This window comes from Trachemys scripta, chromosome 7 (assembly GCF_013100865.1).
Source record: "Trachemys scripta elegans isolate TJP31775 chromosome 7, CAS_Tse_1.0, whole genome shotgun sequence".
Lineage (NCBI taxonomy): Eukaryota > Metazoa > Chordata > Testudines > Emydidae > Trachemys > Trachemys scripta.
The window spans coordinates 73113697-73124262 of NC_048304.1; the positions used below are offsets into that span (position 1 = coordinate 73113697).

Below are 10566 nucleotides of genomic sequence, written 5' to 3' on the forward strand. Positions count from 1 at the left end.
TATATATGCCATCATGTGCCAGCAATGCCCCTCTGCCATGTACATTGGCCAAACAGGACAGTCCCTCCGCAAAAGAATAAATGGACACAAATCGGACATCAGGAATGGTAACATACGCATCCGAAGAAGTGAGGTTTTTACTCACGAAAGCTTATGCCCAAATAAATCTGTTAGTCTTTAAGGTGCCACCAGACTCCTTGTTGTTTTTGTAGATACAGACTAACACGGCTACCCCCTGATACTTAGCATCATCTGAATTACCGCTTATATAGATTGTTTTCATACATTTAAATGCAGACTGGGTCAGAAACACCCATAAAACTGGTAATTTCTAAACATTAATTACCAAGTTAAGAGAAGTTTTGGACACAAAAAACTTATTCTTGACAAAGTCTATCTATATTAGTAAAATTACTTCTTGTTGACTATGGTTGTCGCTAACTGGTCACCGTAATGATCCAAATGAGCTACTGTTGTAAACTGTTTAGGTTGCTAATGCTTGTCTATATTAAAAGACTGAGACGTTTCCCATTATAGTACCAATGAATCATGGTTCTCCTAAAGTACCTATCACAGAATGCAAGCCCCACAAATCCTCTTAACAGATGGAGAAGTGCTGTAGCAAAATGTAAAGTGTAATCCCTATTATAAGCATTTTTCAATCTAAAATAGCATTCATTTAATAAAACTTGGTGTCAGCATTCCCCTTCTCCAAAACTCAGGTCTTTGTTGTATGCTGTACCTTATAAAACAGAAGCCATACATAGTTACAGAAGCTGCAGTAGGCTCAAAACAAGAGAGGAATCTGGAATTACCACCTTAATGAACAACAACAAAAAATGCTTAACATAATGCACTTTGCAAAACTGGAGATTAGACGTGCTCTTTATCTACCCATGTCATTTTGGAATTGTATCTAGTGAACTTGTGTTGCTGCACTTCCATCCATATTAACACTGGAATAGTTCAGACTGAACCAGTTACACCTCTACCCCGATATAATACGAATTTGAATATAACGCGGTAAAGCAGTGCTCCGGGGAGGGCGGGGCTGCGCACTCCGGCGGATCAAAGCAAGTTCGATATAACGCGGTTTCATCTATAACGCGGTAAGATTTTTTGGCTCCTGAGGACAGCGTTATATCAGGGTAGAGGTGTATAAGATTTGCTCAGAGTTAATGCAGTAATATCAATACACACTTGAGAACATTACAAACATTAGTGTGCAAAGTGTTTTAAATGTGTTCTAGATGTTTGAAATGGTTCTTTTAAGTGTTGGAAGTCTGTAATGTAGTTGGGACACAAAAGTTCAGCACCCTTCTTAAAGCCTGATTGTGGTTTTATGGCATTTAAATTAAAAGTAAAAGTACAGTACAGTCCCATTTACACGCGAATCCGCTTAAAGCACAGCAGTGCCATGCCTCCCAGTGCTACCTATTTAACATGCAAGATTCATTAACACGCGGTACAGGAACTTGCTATGTAGCGCTACAGATTTGCTCACTAACTCACTGACATAGAAAATCGACAGGAAGTGCGGAGTGGAAATGTGTTGTACGTCTTTACCGATATTAGATAAGGGAAATGCGGTGGACCTAATATACCTGGATTTCAGTAAAGCGTTTGATACAGTACCCCATGAGGAATTATTGGTTAAAATGGAAAACATGGGGATCGATATGAAAATCCAGAGGTGGATAAGGAATTGGTTAATGGGGAGAATGCAGCGGGTCGTATTAAAGGGTGAATTGTCGGGTTGGAGGGAGGTTACTAGTGGAGTGCCTCAAGGTTCGGTTTTGGGACCCATTTTATTTAATCTATTTATAATTGACCTCGGGACCGATTGCAAGAGTGGGCTGATAAAGTTTGCGGATGATACGAAGGTGGGAGGAGTTGCAAACTCGGAGGAGGATAGAGATATTCTGCAGGGAGACTTGAATGAGCTTGTGAATTGGAGTATCAGAAATAGGATGAAATTTAATAGTGAAAAGTGTAAGGTGATGCACTTGGGGATGACTAATAACAATTTTAGTTACAAGATGGGGACGCATTGGTTAGAAGTAACGGAAGAGGAGAAGGACCTAGGGGTCCTTGTGGACCGCAGGATGACTATGAGTCGACAATGTGACGTGGCGGTGAAAAAAGCCAATGCGGTCTTGGGATGTATTAGGCGAGGTATATCTAGTAGGGATAGGGAGGTCCTGCTTCCGTTGTATAAGGCGCTGGTGAGACCTCATTTGGAGTACTGTGTGCAGTTCTGGTCTCCTATGTTTAAAAAAGATGAACTCAAACTGGAACGGGTGCAGAGAAGGGCGACTAAGATGATCAGAGGAATGGAAAACCTGTCGTATGAAAAGAGATTAGAGGAGCTTGGGTTGTTTAGTCTGACAAAGCGAAGGCTGAGGGGGGATATGATTGCTATCTTCAAATATATCAGAGGGAGAGGGAGGGAGAGGAATTATTCCAGCTTAGTACTAATGTGGACACGAGAACGAATGGATATAAACTGGCCGGGGGGAAGTTCAGGCTTGAAATTAGACGAAGGTTTCTGACCGTCAGAGGGGTGAAATATTGGAACGGCCTTCCGAGGGAAACGGTGGGGGCGACGGACCTGTCTGGTTTTAAGATTAAGTTGGATAAGTTTATGGAGGGAATGGTTTAATGGTAAAACATAGTAGCCAAGGAAAACCAAGCAATGGTACGTGAATAGCATAATGGCCAACAAGGGTCAGGCTAGAGACTCTTGCCTATATGCTCGGGGTATTACTGATCGCCATATTTGGGGTCGGGAAGGAATTTTCCTCCAGTGTAGATTGGCTCAGCCTCTGGAGGTTTTTCGCCTTCCTCCGCAGCATGGGGCAGGGATCACTAGCAGGAGGGTCTCAGCCGATTGAAGTCACTAAAACACAGGATTGGGGACTTCAACGGCAGAGTCCAGGGAAGGGTCTTGCGGCCTGCAGTATGCAGGGGGTCAGACCAGATGATCATAATGGTCCCTTCTGACCTTAAAGTCTATGAGTCTATGAGTGTCATTGTCACGCTAGAGATATATATAATATATACATTAGTACTGTAGTTATATAGTAATACAGTATATATACTAGATTAGAAAATTTTAATGGCAGGCCTAATATAATGGCAGAGGGCAAGCGTCAGCGTTCCTACACTGTAGAAGAAAAGCTAACTGCAATAGATGGAATAAATAGCGGAGAAACCCAGGCCAAAGTTTCAAAAGATATTGGGATTGCCGAATCTACTCTCCGAGGATGGCTAAAGAACTAATCTAAACTGAATGGCTTTGTACAAAATATCAGTTCTGCCACGGGGCTTAAGCGAAAACGTGTGCACTATTCAGCAAAACCCACAATAGACAAAGCCATGTGCACGTGGTTTGCTCAGGAAAGGCTGAAAGGAATGATGCTAAGTGGGCCAATTCTTCAAGCCCAAGCGACAAAATTTGGAAATTTAACGGGGGATGAATCATTCCAAGCCAGCAAGGGGTTTATAAGTCGTTTTAAAAAGCATCATGGCACAGCACAGGTATCGATTTCTGGAGAAAGCCGATCAGCCGATGAATCAGCCGCGAAGGCGTTTCCCACCAAGTTACAATCTATTTTACAAAATGAAGACTACCACGAAGAACAACTTTATAATTGTGATGAAACACCTTTATTTGCAAAACTGCTACCTGATAAGACTTTAGCCTTTAATTACGAGACACAGAAAACAGCTGGATTTAAAAAGATAAAAGATTGTGTGACTCTTCTTTTTAGTAGTAATAAGACGGGCAGCCATAAGCTTACCCCTCTTCTCACTGGCTGTTTTCATAACCCTCGCTGCTTTAATCACCTCAATAGGGCCAAACTGCCAGTAATATATGCTAACAGCAAAAATGCTTGGATGACGAGACACATTAACAACGACTGGTTCCACAACAGTTTTGTTCCAGCTGTTCGTAAGCATCTGCGGTCGAAGAAACTCGAAGCCAAAGCACTTTTGCTACTTAGCAATTGTCCAGCCCATCCTCCAGCCGAATCACTGGTATCGAGAGATGGAAAAATTCGAGTGCTATACCTACCATTCAACACAACATCAAAAATTCAACCTTTAGACCAGGGCAGAATTTTAAAAACAATTATTGATGGGAGCTGATTTCAGCGATCGTGTCATGCACATCTTCAGGCACTTCCGAATTCCTGAAACAGTTAAACATGAAGGAAATTATTTATTTAGTTAAAAAAGCTTGGGACGGAGTAAAACGAAAGTCCATTGAAAACTACTGGATGAAGGCTCTCAGTGATGCCTCTTCTGTCAAAGACAGCTCAGACTCGGAAAACTCCAGCAGTGGCACTGATTCAGAGCCAGACTTTGAAGGATTTTCAGAAGAAGATGTCCTACAGACACGCATGCAAACAAAAGAGGATAAAAGTAAACTTCTCTTTCAAATGATAAAAGATTTTAGTTTGGATACGTCGCCGGAAATCATTACTGAGTGGCTGGAGATGGATGAAGATTGCCCGACTTCAGAATTTCTGTCTGAGGAAGAAATATTAACGGGCTGCGAGGCTACATCGGACTGCGAAAGTGATGGCGAGAATTCTAATAACGCAGGCCTAAATGACAATGATGACGATGATGAGGATGTCGTTGAAAAGGTCAAAATTTCTCCCACAGAAGCCCTTAGTGCTGTAGAAACTGTTGTAAGATTTATGGAGGAGCAAAATGCGGAAAATATCGAAAACATTCATCTGCGGCAAATGACAGACTTCATAAGAGAGAAAAAAATGTGAGCATGAAAGAGCAGACAATAACGGCGTTTTTTTCTAAGGGAATCATAGACACTTTTTTCAGCATGGCCCTCTTAACCCGCGGTCATGACAGCTTGATCCCCGACATCCGCGCGTAAATGGGTCTGTACAGTACACCTTTTTCAGTACCCCCCCCAAGGGGTAACTGTTGTTTATACTCATTATTAGCATGCAGTGTTATTGTAGTCATGTCTTACTCCTGGAAGAATTCTGCATCGCTTCACACATGCAGAATTCACGTGCTGCTCAGAATTTTTTTTTTTTCCTCAGCAGAAAATTCATTCTGCCAAGAAGTGCTGCAGTTACACCTTTTGGCCTCCAGGGGCCACTGTGAACATAAGAACTGCTATACTGGGTCAGACCAAAGGTCTATCTAGCCCAGTATCCTGTCTTCCACCAGTGGCCAATACCAGGTGCTTCAGAGGGAATGTACAGAACAGGTACTCATCAAGTGATCCATCCCCTGTCGCCCATTCCCAGTTTCTGGCAAACAGAGGCTAGAGCCACCCCTGCCCATCATGGCTAACAGCCATTGATGGACCTATCCTCTATGAATTCATCTAGTTCTTTTTTGAACCCTGTTATAGTCTTGGCCTTCACAACATCCTCTGGCAAGAAGTTCCAAGGGTTGACTGTGCTTTATATGAAGAAATACTTCCTTTTGTTTGTTTTAAATCTGCTGCCTGTTAATTTCATTTGGTAACCACTAATTCTTGTGTTATGAGTAGGAATAAATGACACTTCCTTATTTACTTTCTCCACACCAGTGATGATTTTATAGACCTCTATCATATCCCCCCTTAGTTGTCTCTTTTCCAAGCTAAAAAGTCCCAGTCTTATTTATCTCTCCTCTTATGGACGCTGTTCCATACCCCTAATTATTTTTGTTGCCCTTTTCTGAATCTTTTCCAATTTCAATGTATCATTTTTGAGATGGGGCAACCACATCTGCACGCAGTATTCAAGATGTGGGCATACCATGGATTTATATAGAGGCAATATGATATCTTGTCTTATTAGCTATCCCTTTCTTAATGATCCCCAACATTCTTTTTTGACTGCCGCTGCACACTGAGTGGATGTTTTCAGAGAACTATCCACAGTCACTCCGATATCTCTTTCTTGAGTGGTACCAGCTAATTTAGACCCTACCATTCTATACGTATAGTTGGGATGTTTTCCAATGTGCATTACTTTGCATTTATCAACATTGAATTTCATCTGCCATTTTGTTGCCCAGTCACCCAGTTTGGCACCAGAACAGAGAACAGCTGCTCCCAGGTGGAACAGCCCCAGCTGCAGCTAGGGAAGAGCAGAGGCTGCATTCCTCACAGCTCCCTGCCAGTGGGGTAAGGTCAGGAAGCATGGGATATGGGGAGACAGACAGCGTGGGGAACATGGAGCTGCTGGGGTGCCACAAACTGGGGTTCAGAAGGGCTAGTGGAGAACAGACTGGGGCACGGACTGAATAGCAGTGGGGGTGCAGGGACCCCACCGGCCCGTCTTGCCTGCCCAATCGGGGAGGTGGAGCATGAGCGTACGGAGACGGGCAGAAGAGGGTGGCTGAGTGGGCGGTGCAGGAACACATGGGGATGGGGGAAGAGGGTGGAAGAGGGGTGGCTGACTGAGAGGCTGGGGTCACCCAGGGTCTGCATGGAAGAGGCTCCCTAAAAATCCCTTCCCCAACAAACTAAAAAAAACTGTTCCATACTTCTCCCACCCACACCTAACAACCCTCCAAGTTCACTCTCAGTTTCCTTCCCAGCAATTACTTCCCTCTCCCTCACCTCCTCCAATACCCCAACTCCCCCACGCCTTTGCACTGCTTCTGAGGGGTGCAGGAAATACATTTCCGTATTGTAGTTTAAATGAATTATTACTCAAAGTTCTGTATTAACATGCCTAGTAAGGAATCTATTTGTCAAAAAACTTTTTCTGAATCTTTTGTTTTTGTCTGTATTGTTACAGACATACTTGCTAACAGGTATTTTGAAATAAATTACCAAAATAATTGAAACGTGTGACTATACTGTGTTATTTTGACAAATAAAATATGCTGAATTTTGCTGAATTTTAAAATACGGGGGTACACAGAAGTCTTCCAAGGGGCACATCAACTCAGCTAGATATTTGCCTTGTTTTACCAAAGGCTACGTAAAAAGCACCAGGAAAGTCAGTACAAACTAAAACTTCATACAGACTTGTTTATACAGCTCTATATACCATACATTGAAATTCCAAAACAATATTTATATTTTATTGATTTTATAATTATATGGTAACAGTAAGAAAGTAAGCAATTTTTCAGTAACAGTCTGCTGTGACACTTTTGTGTTTTCAAAGTCTGACTTTGTAAGCAAGTAATTTTTAAGTGGGGTAAAACTTGGGGGTATGCAAGACAAATCAGACTCCTGAAAGGCAGCAAAGAGTCCTGTGGCACCTTATAGACTAACAGACGTATTGGAGCATGAGATTTAGTGGGCGATGCATCCGACAAAGTGGGTATTCACCCACGAAAGCTCATTCTCCAATAAATCTGTTAGTCTATAAGGTGCCACAGGACTCTTTGCTGCTTTTACAGATCCAGACTAACCCAGCTACCCCTCTGATACTTGACTCCTGAAAGGGGTACAGTAGCCTAGAGAGGCCGAGAACCACTGATGTTGATTGCGGTAACCCCCAGCATATGCTCTTCAAACAGAGGAAGCCCATCTGTAGGCGCTGTCCCAAAGTCCTCCCACTCCACTCTCTGCCCCGACAGCCTCTCCTCCCCAACGTGGACAGGCAGCATCTCTCCGCCCGTCTGCCTGCACGGCTGCCCCACGCGTTACAGGAGTCACGGTCACCCGCCGTGACGCAGCCCCGGGGGTAGCGCGGCCCGGAGCGGCCGCCCGCCCGTCAGTCGCCGGCGCGCAAAGGGCGGGGGAAAGCTCCGTGTGCCCAGGCCGGAGCGGCGGCGCTGCGGTCCCTCCCCGGCGCCCACGGGGGCTGAGCCGGCCGGCCGGGACGCGAGGCAGAGCCTCGGCTCTGGGCGAGCACGAGCCGGCGGGGTTTCCCCAGCGGGTGAGCGCAGGCGCGGGGAGGGGTGCCGTGTCCCGGTGCGCTCCGCACTTACCGGGCTGGGGGCGGGAGGGGTCCCAGAGACGCAGCGGTTTGACCTCACGGCCTGGAGGCTCAGCGCAAAACGGGAGAGGGGGAGCGAGCGGCTACTCTCGCGAGAACTGTGCCTGTCGTGAAGCCTCGCGTGGAGTAGTGTGCGTGTGCTGACCCGTAGCGGCAGAGAGGCGCCACTACCAGGGCGGGCACCTTGCCGGCCTGAGTTTCCGGCTGCGCTAGAACTGGGTCTGCGCATGCTCAAACCCCTGCCCCTCCCGCCCCGCTTAGCGAGGGGGGGCAAGGGGAGAGGGGGACTGGCCGAGGACGGCGGCCGCCCGCGGGGGGCGGGGTTGCCTGCTGCAGGGCAGGTGGCAGGAGCTGGTGCTGCTGAGCACCCTGAGGGCCAGGCCAGGGTATGGCACACGAGCCGCCATGCCTGGGGAAGCAGCTCCCCTCGGCCCAGCGCTGCTGACGTTAGACTTACCGGTCTGTAATTGCCGGGATCACCTCTAGAGCCCTTTTTAAATATTGGCGTTACATTAGCTATCTTCCAGTCATTGGGTGCAGAAGCCGATTTAAAGGACAGTTACAAACCATCGTTAATAGTTCCGCAACTTCACATTTGAGTTCTTTCAGAACTCTTGGGTGAATGCCATCTGGTCCCGGTGACTTGTTACTGTTAAGTTTACCAATTAATTCCAAAACCACCTCTAATGTCAGACCCCCTGAGAGAGCAAGACTGAACTAATCCTAGGCTGGGGCTGCACAGAGAGGTTGGGTTCTGTTGGCCTGGCAGCATAGTGCCTGTGGGGTGTGCTCGGGTCACCCTGGGGCTAGAAATATCAATTTTTTTTCTTTGCGTGAGAACCTCAGTTTTCACATATCACGGGACTCCCGCAGCTGGGGCTTCAGGAACACACACACCCTTCGCTGGCATGAGACGAGCTAGCACCCCTACACACTTTCATACATGGGTTTGTGGGGGGGGGCGTCAAAAGAATTCCTTGGCAGGTTTTTGGCATCCAAAAAAGAAAGAAAAATCCCAACTCAGTGCCCTAGGGCTCCTGGCATATGGGACACAAATGGAACTGGCAGCAGTGACCAGGAGAAAGCCCAGAAATGTCTTAGTCACTAACGTTGCTTTTGCTAAGGCAGGGCTGTCGGGTGGCCAGGATCTCATTTGACTGCCCCATCATGTTTGTCTGCATCTCAGCCAGGATCTCATCTGGCTGAATTGTGGGCAAGAGCTGTAACTCTCCCATCTCTACAGTTTGCTTTTGTGCATAGCATCTGACTGAGCCTCTGGGACTGACGGAGGGGGACCTGAGAAGGGATCAGGCATGCTGCAATGAGTGTGGGGGAGGGGGGGCAGGTGGCGCAGCCCTAAAGACAACTCCCAAACCACAGCAAGTTTGGTCTAAGGCAGAGCTGTCAGACTGTCTCAAAGTAGGTCACAGCTTGAGGCATAGAACTCTATGACCACTTACCTGCCAGTGCCAAGCTTCCCCAGCTACCCATCAGCACCAAGTCTCCTCTCCCATTCACTACTGTCCAACCTTTCCAACCACAAGCACCCAGCCTTGCCACCCCTCCCACTCTCCCTCATCCAGACTGCCTTACCTTATTTTTCTGTCCCCAGCCCACAAGGCACTGCCCATCTTGCTTTTTCACTCCCCTTCACCATCCAACAGCATCCCCATGGCAACTGCAGCACATACTTGGGTAGAAAAGTACCTTATTCAGAAATTTTTCACTAGCAAATTTTTCACTAGGTAGCTCCAGGTTCCAAGGGCAACTCCCCCATCCTCTCTGTCCACTGGTGGAGGAAGACTGGCTGTTTCCTCATACTTGTTTCAAGCTAATTTTTCAGACCTTCATGCAAGAATACACTGAATGCCTGTAGAAGTCACTGTGACTTGCCAGCTTTCTGTGACCCATAGATTGAGAACTACTACTGATTTAAAGAATAGATGCAGAGATTGGGGGAGGGGGCAGGACTGTTTCACCTCCTACCCCCTCAAGGAAACCCATCTCCCCCTAAACAACAGCATAGATAAAGGTGTGAACAATATCTCACCACTCTCTTTTCACTGCAGTGATGTTAATTTGCTTACTGGATGAGACTATATAAAGATTAATGTTTTAAAGCAGAAAAAGTCAAAGCTACACCCAGAGCTGGAGACCAAGCACTTTGCAGAAACACCTCCCTTGTCTTCATGCTTTTTCCCCAACCTCCATTCACCTCTCCCCATCTTTTAATTATTTTAGAAGGAGCTTGCTCTCATTCTGCAAAGCAACTTCAAGCCTATGCCCCATGTATTATGGAAGGATAAATGTTTTCAAGTTTCTTAATTAAGAAAACTGCAATATTGTAGCTCATCAAATCCCCATAATAGCTACAGGGCTCCTTTACTTAAGCACTGAACAAATCACCTGGCAAGGGACACTGAACTGTTAAGTATCCTGAATTTCTTTTTAAAGGATGTCCAATAATTTGTTGTTGCCTAGTGCAGCCTTCAGTATTGTCTGGTGTACAGCCTATTCCTTTTGATCAGCACTTGCAGAAGAGAATAGAGGCATGGAGAATTAGAGTTTGGGGTCTAAGAAGAAAAAATGTCAGAAAGAAGATGGGGGACTGAGAAAGGAAAGACACAAGATGAGA

General features: G+C 45.9%; 1 protein-coding gene across 3 annotated transcripts in view; it reads right to left on the reverse strand.

Moving 5' to 3' along the window:
* Positions 1-8069, reverse strand: part of NCOA4 (nuclear receptor coactivator 4) — a 44039-nt gene extending 35970 nt beyond the window's left edge. For 2 of the 3 annotated variants that reach the window (XM_034777230.1, XM_034777234.1), the window contains exon 1: positions 7924-8069. The gene's annotated coding sequence lies outside the window, so the exon portion shown is untranslated. The remainder of the gene's footprint in view (positions 1-7923) is intronic. The other variant, XM_034777233.1, reaches the window with a different exon arrangement.
* Between the last annotated feature and the right edge of the window lie 2497 nt (positions 8070-10566).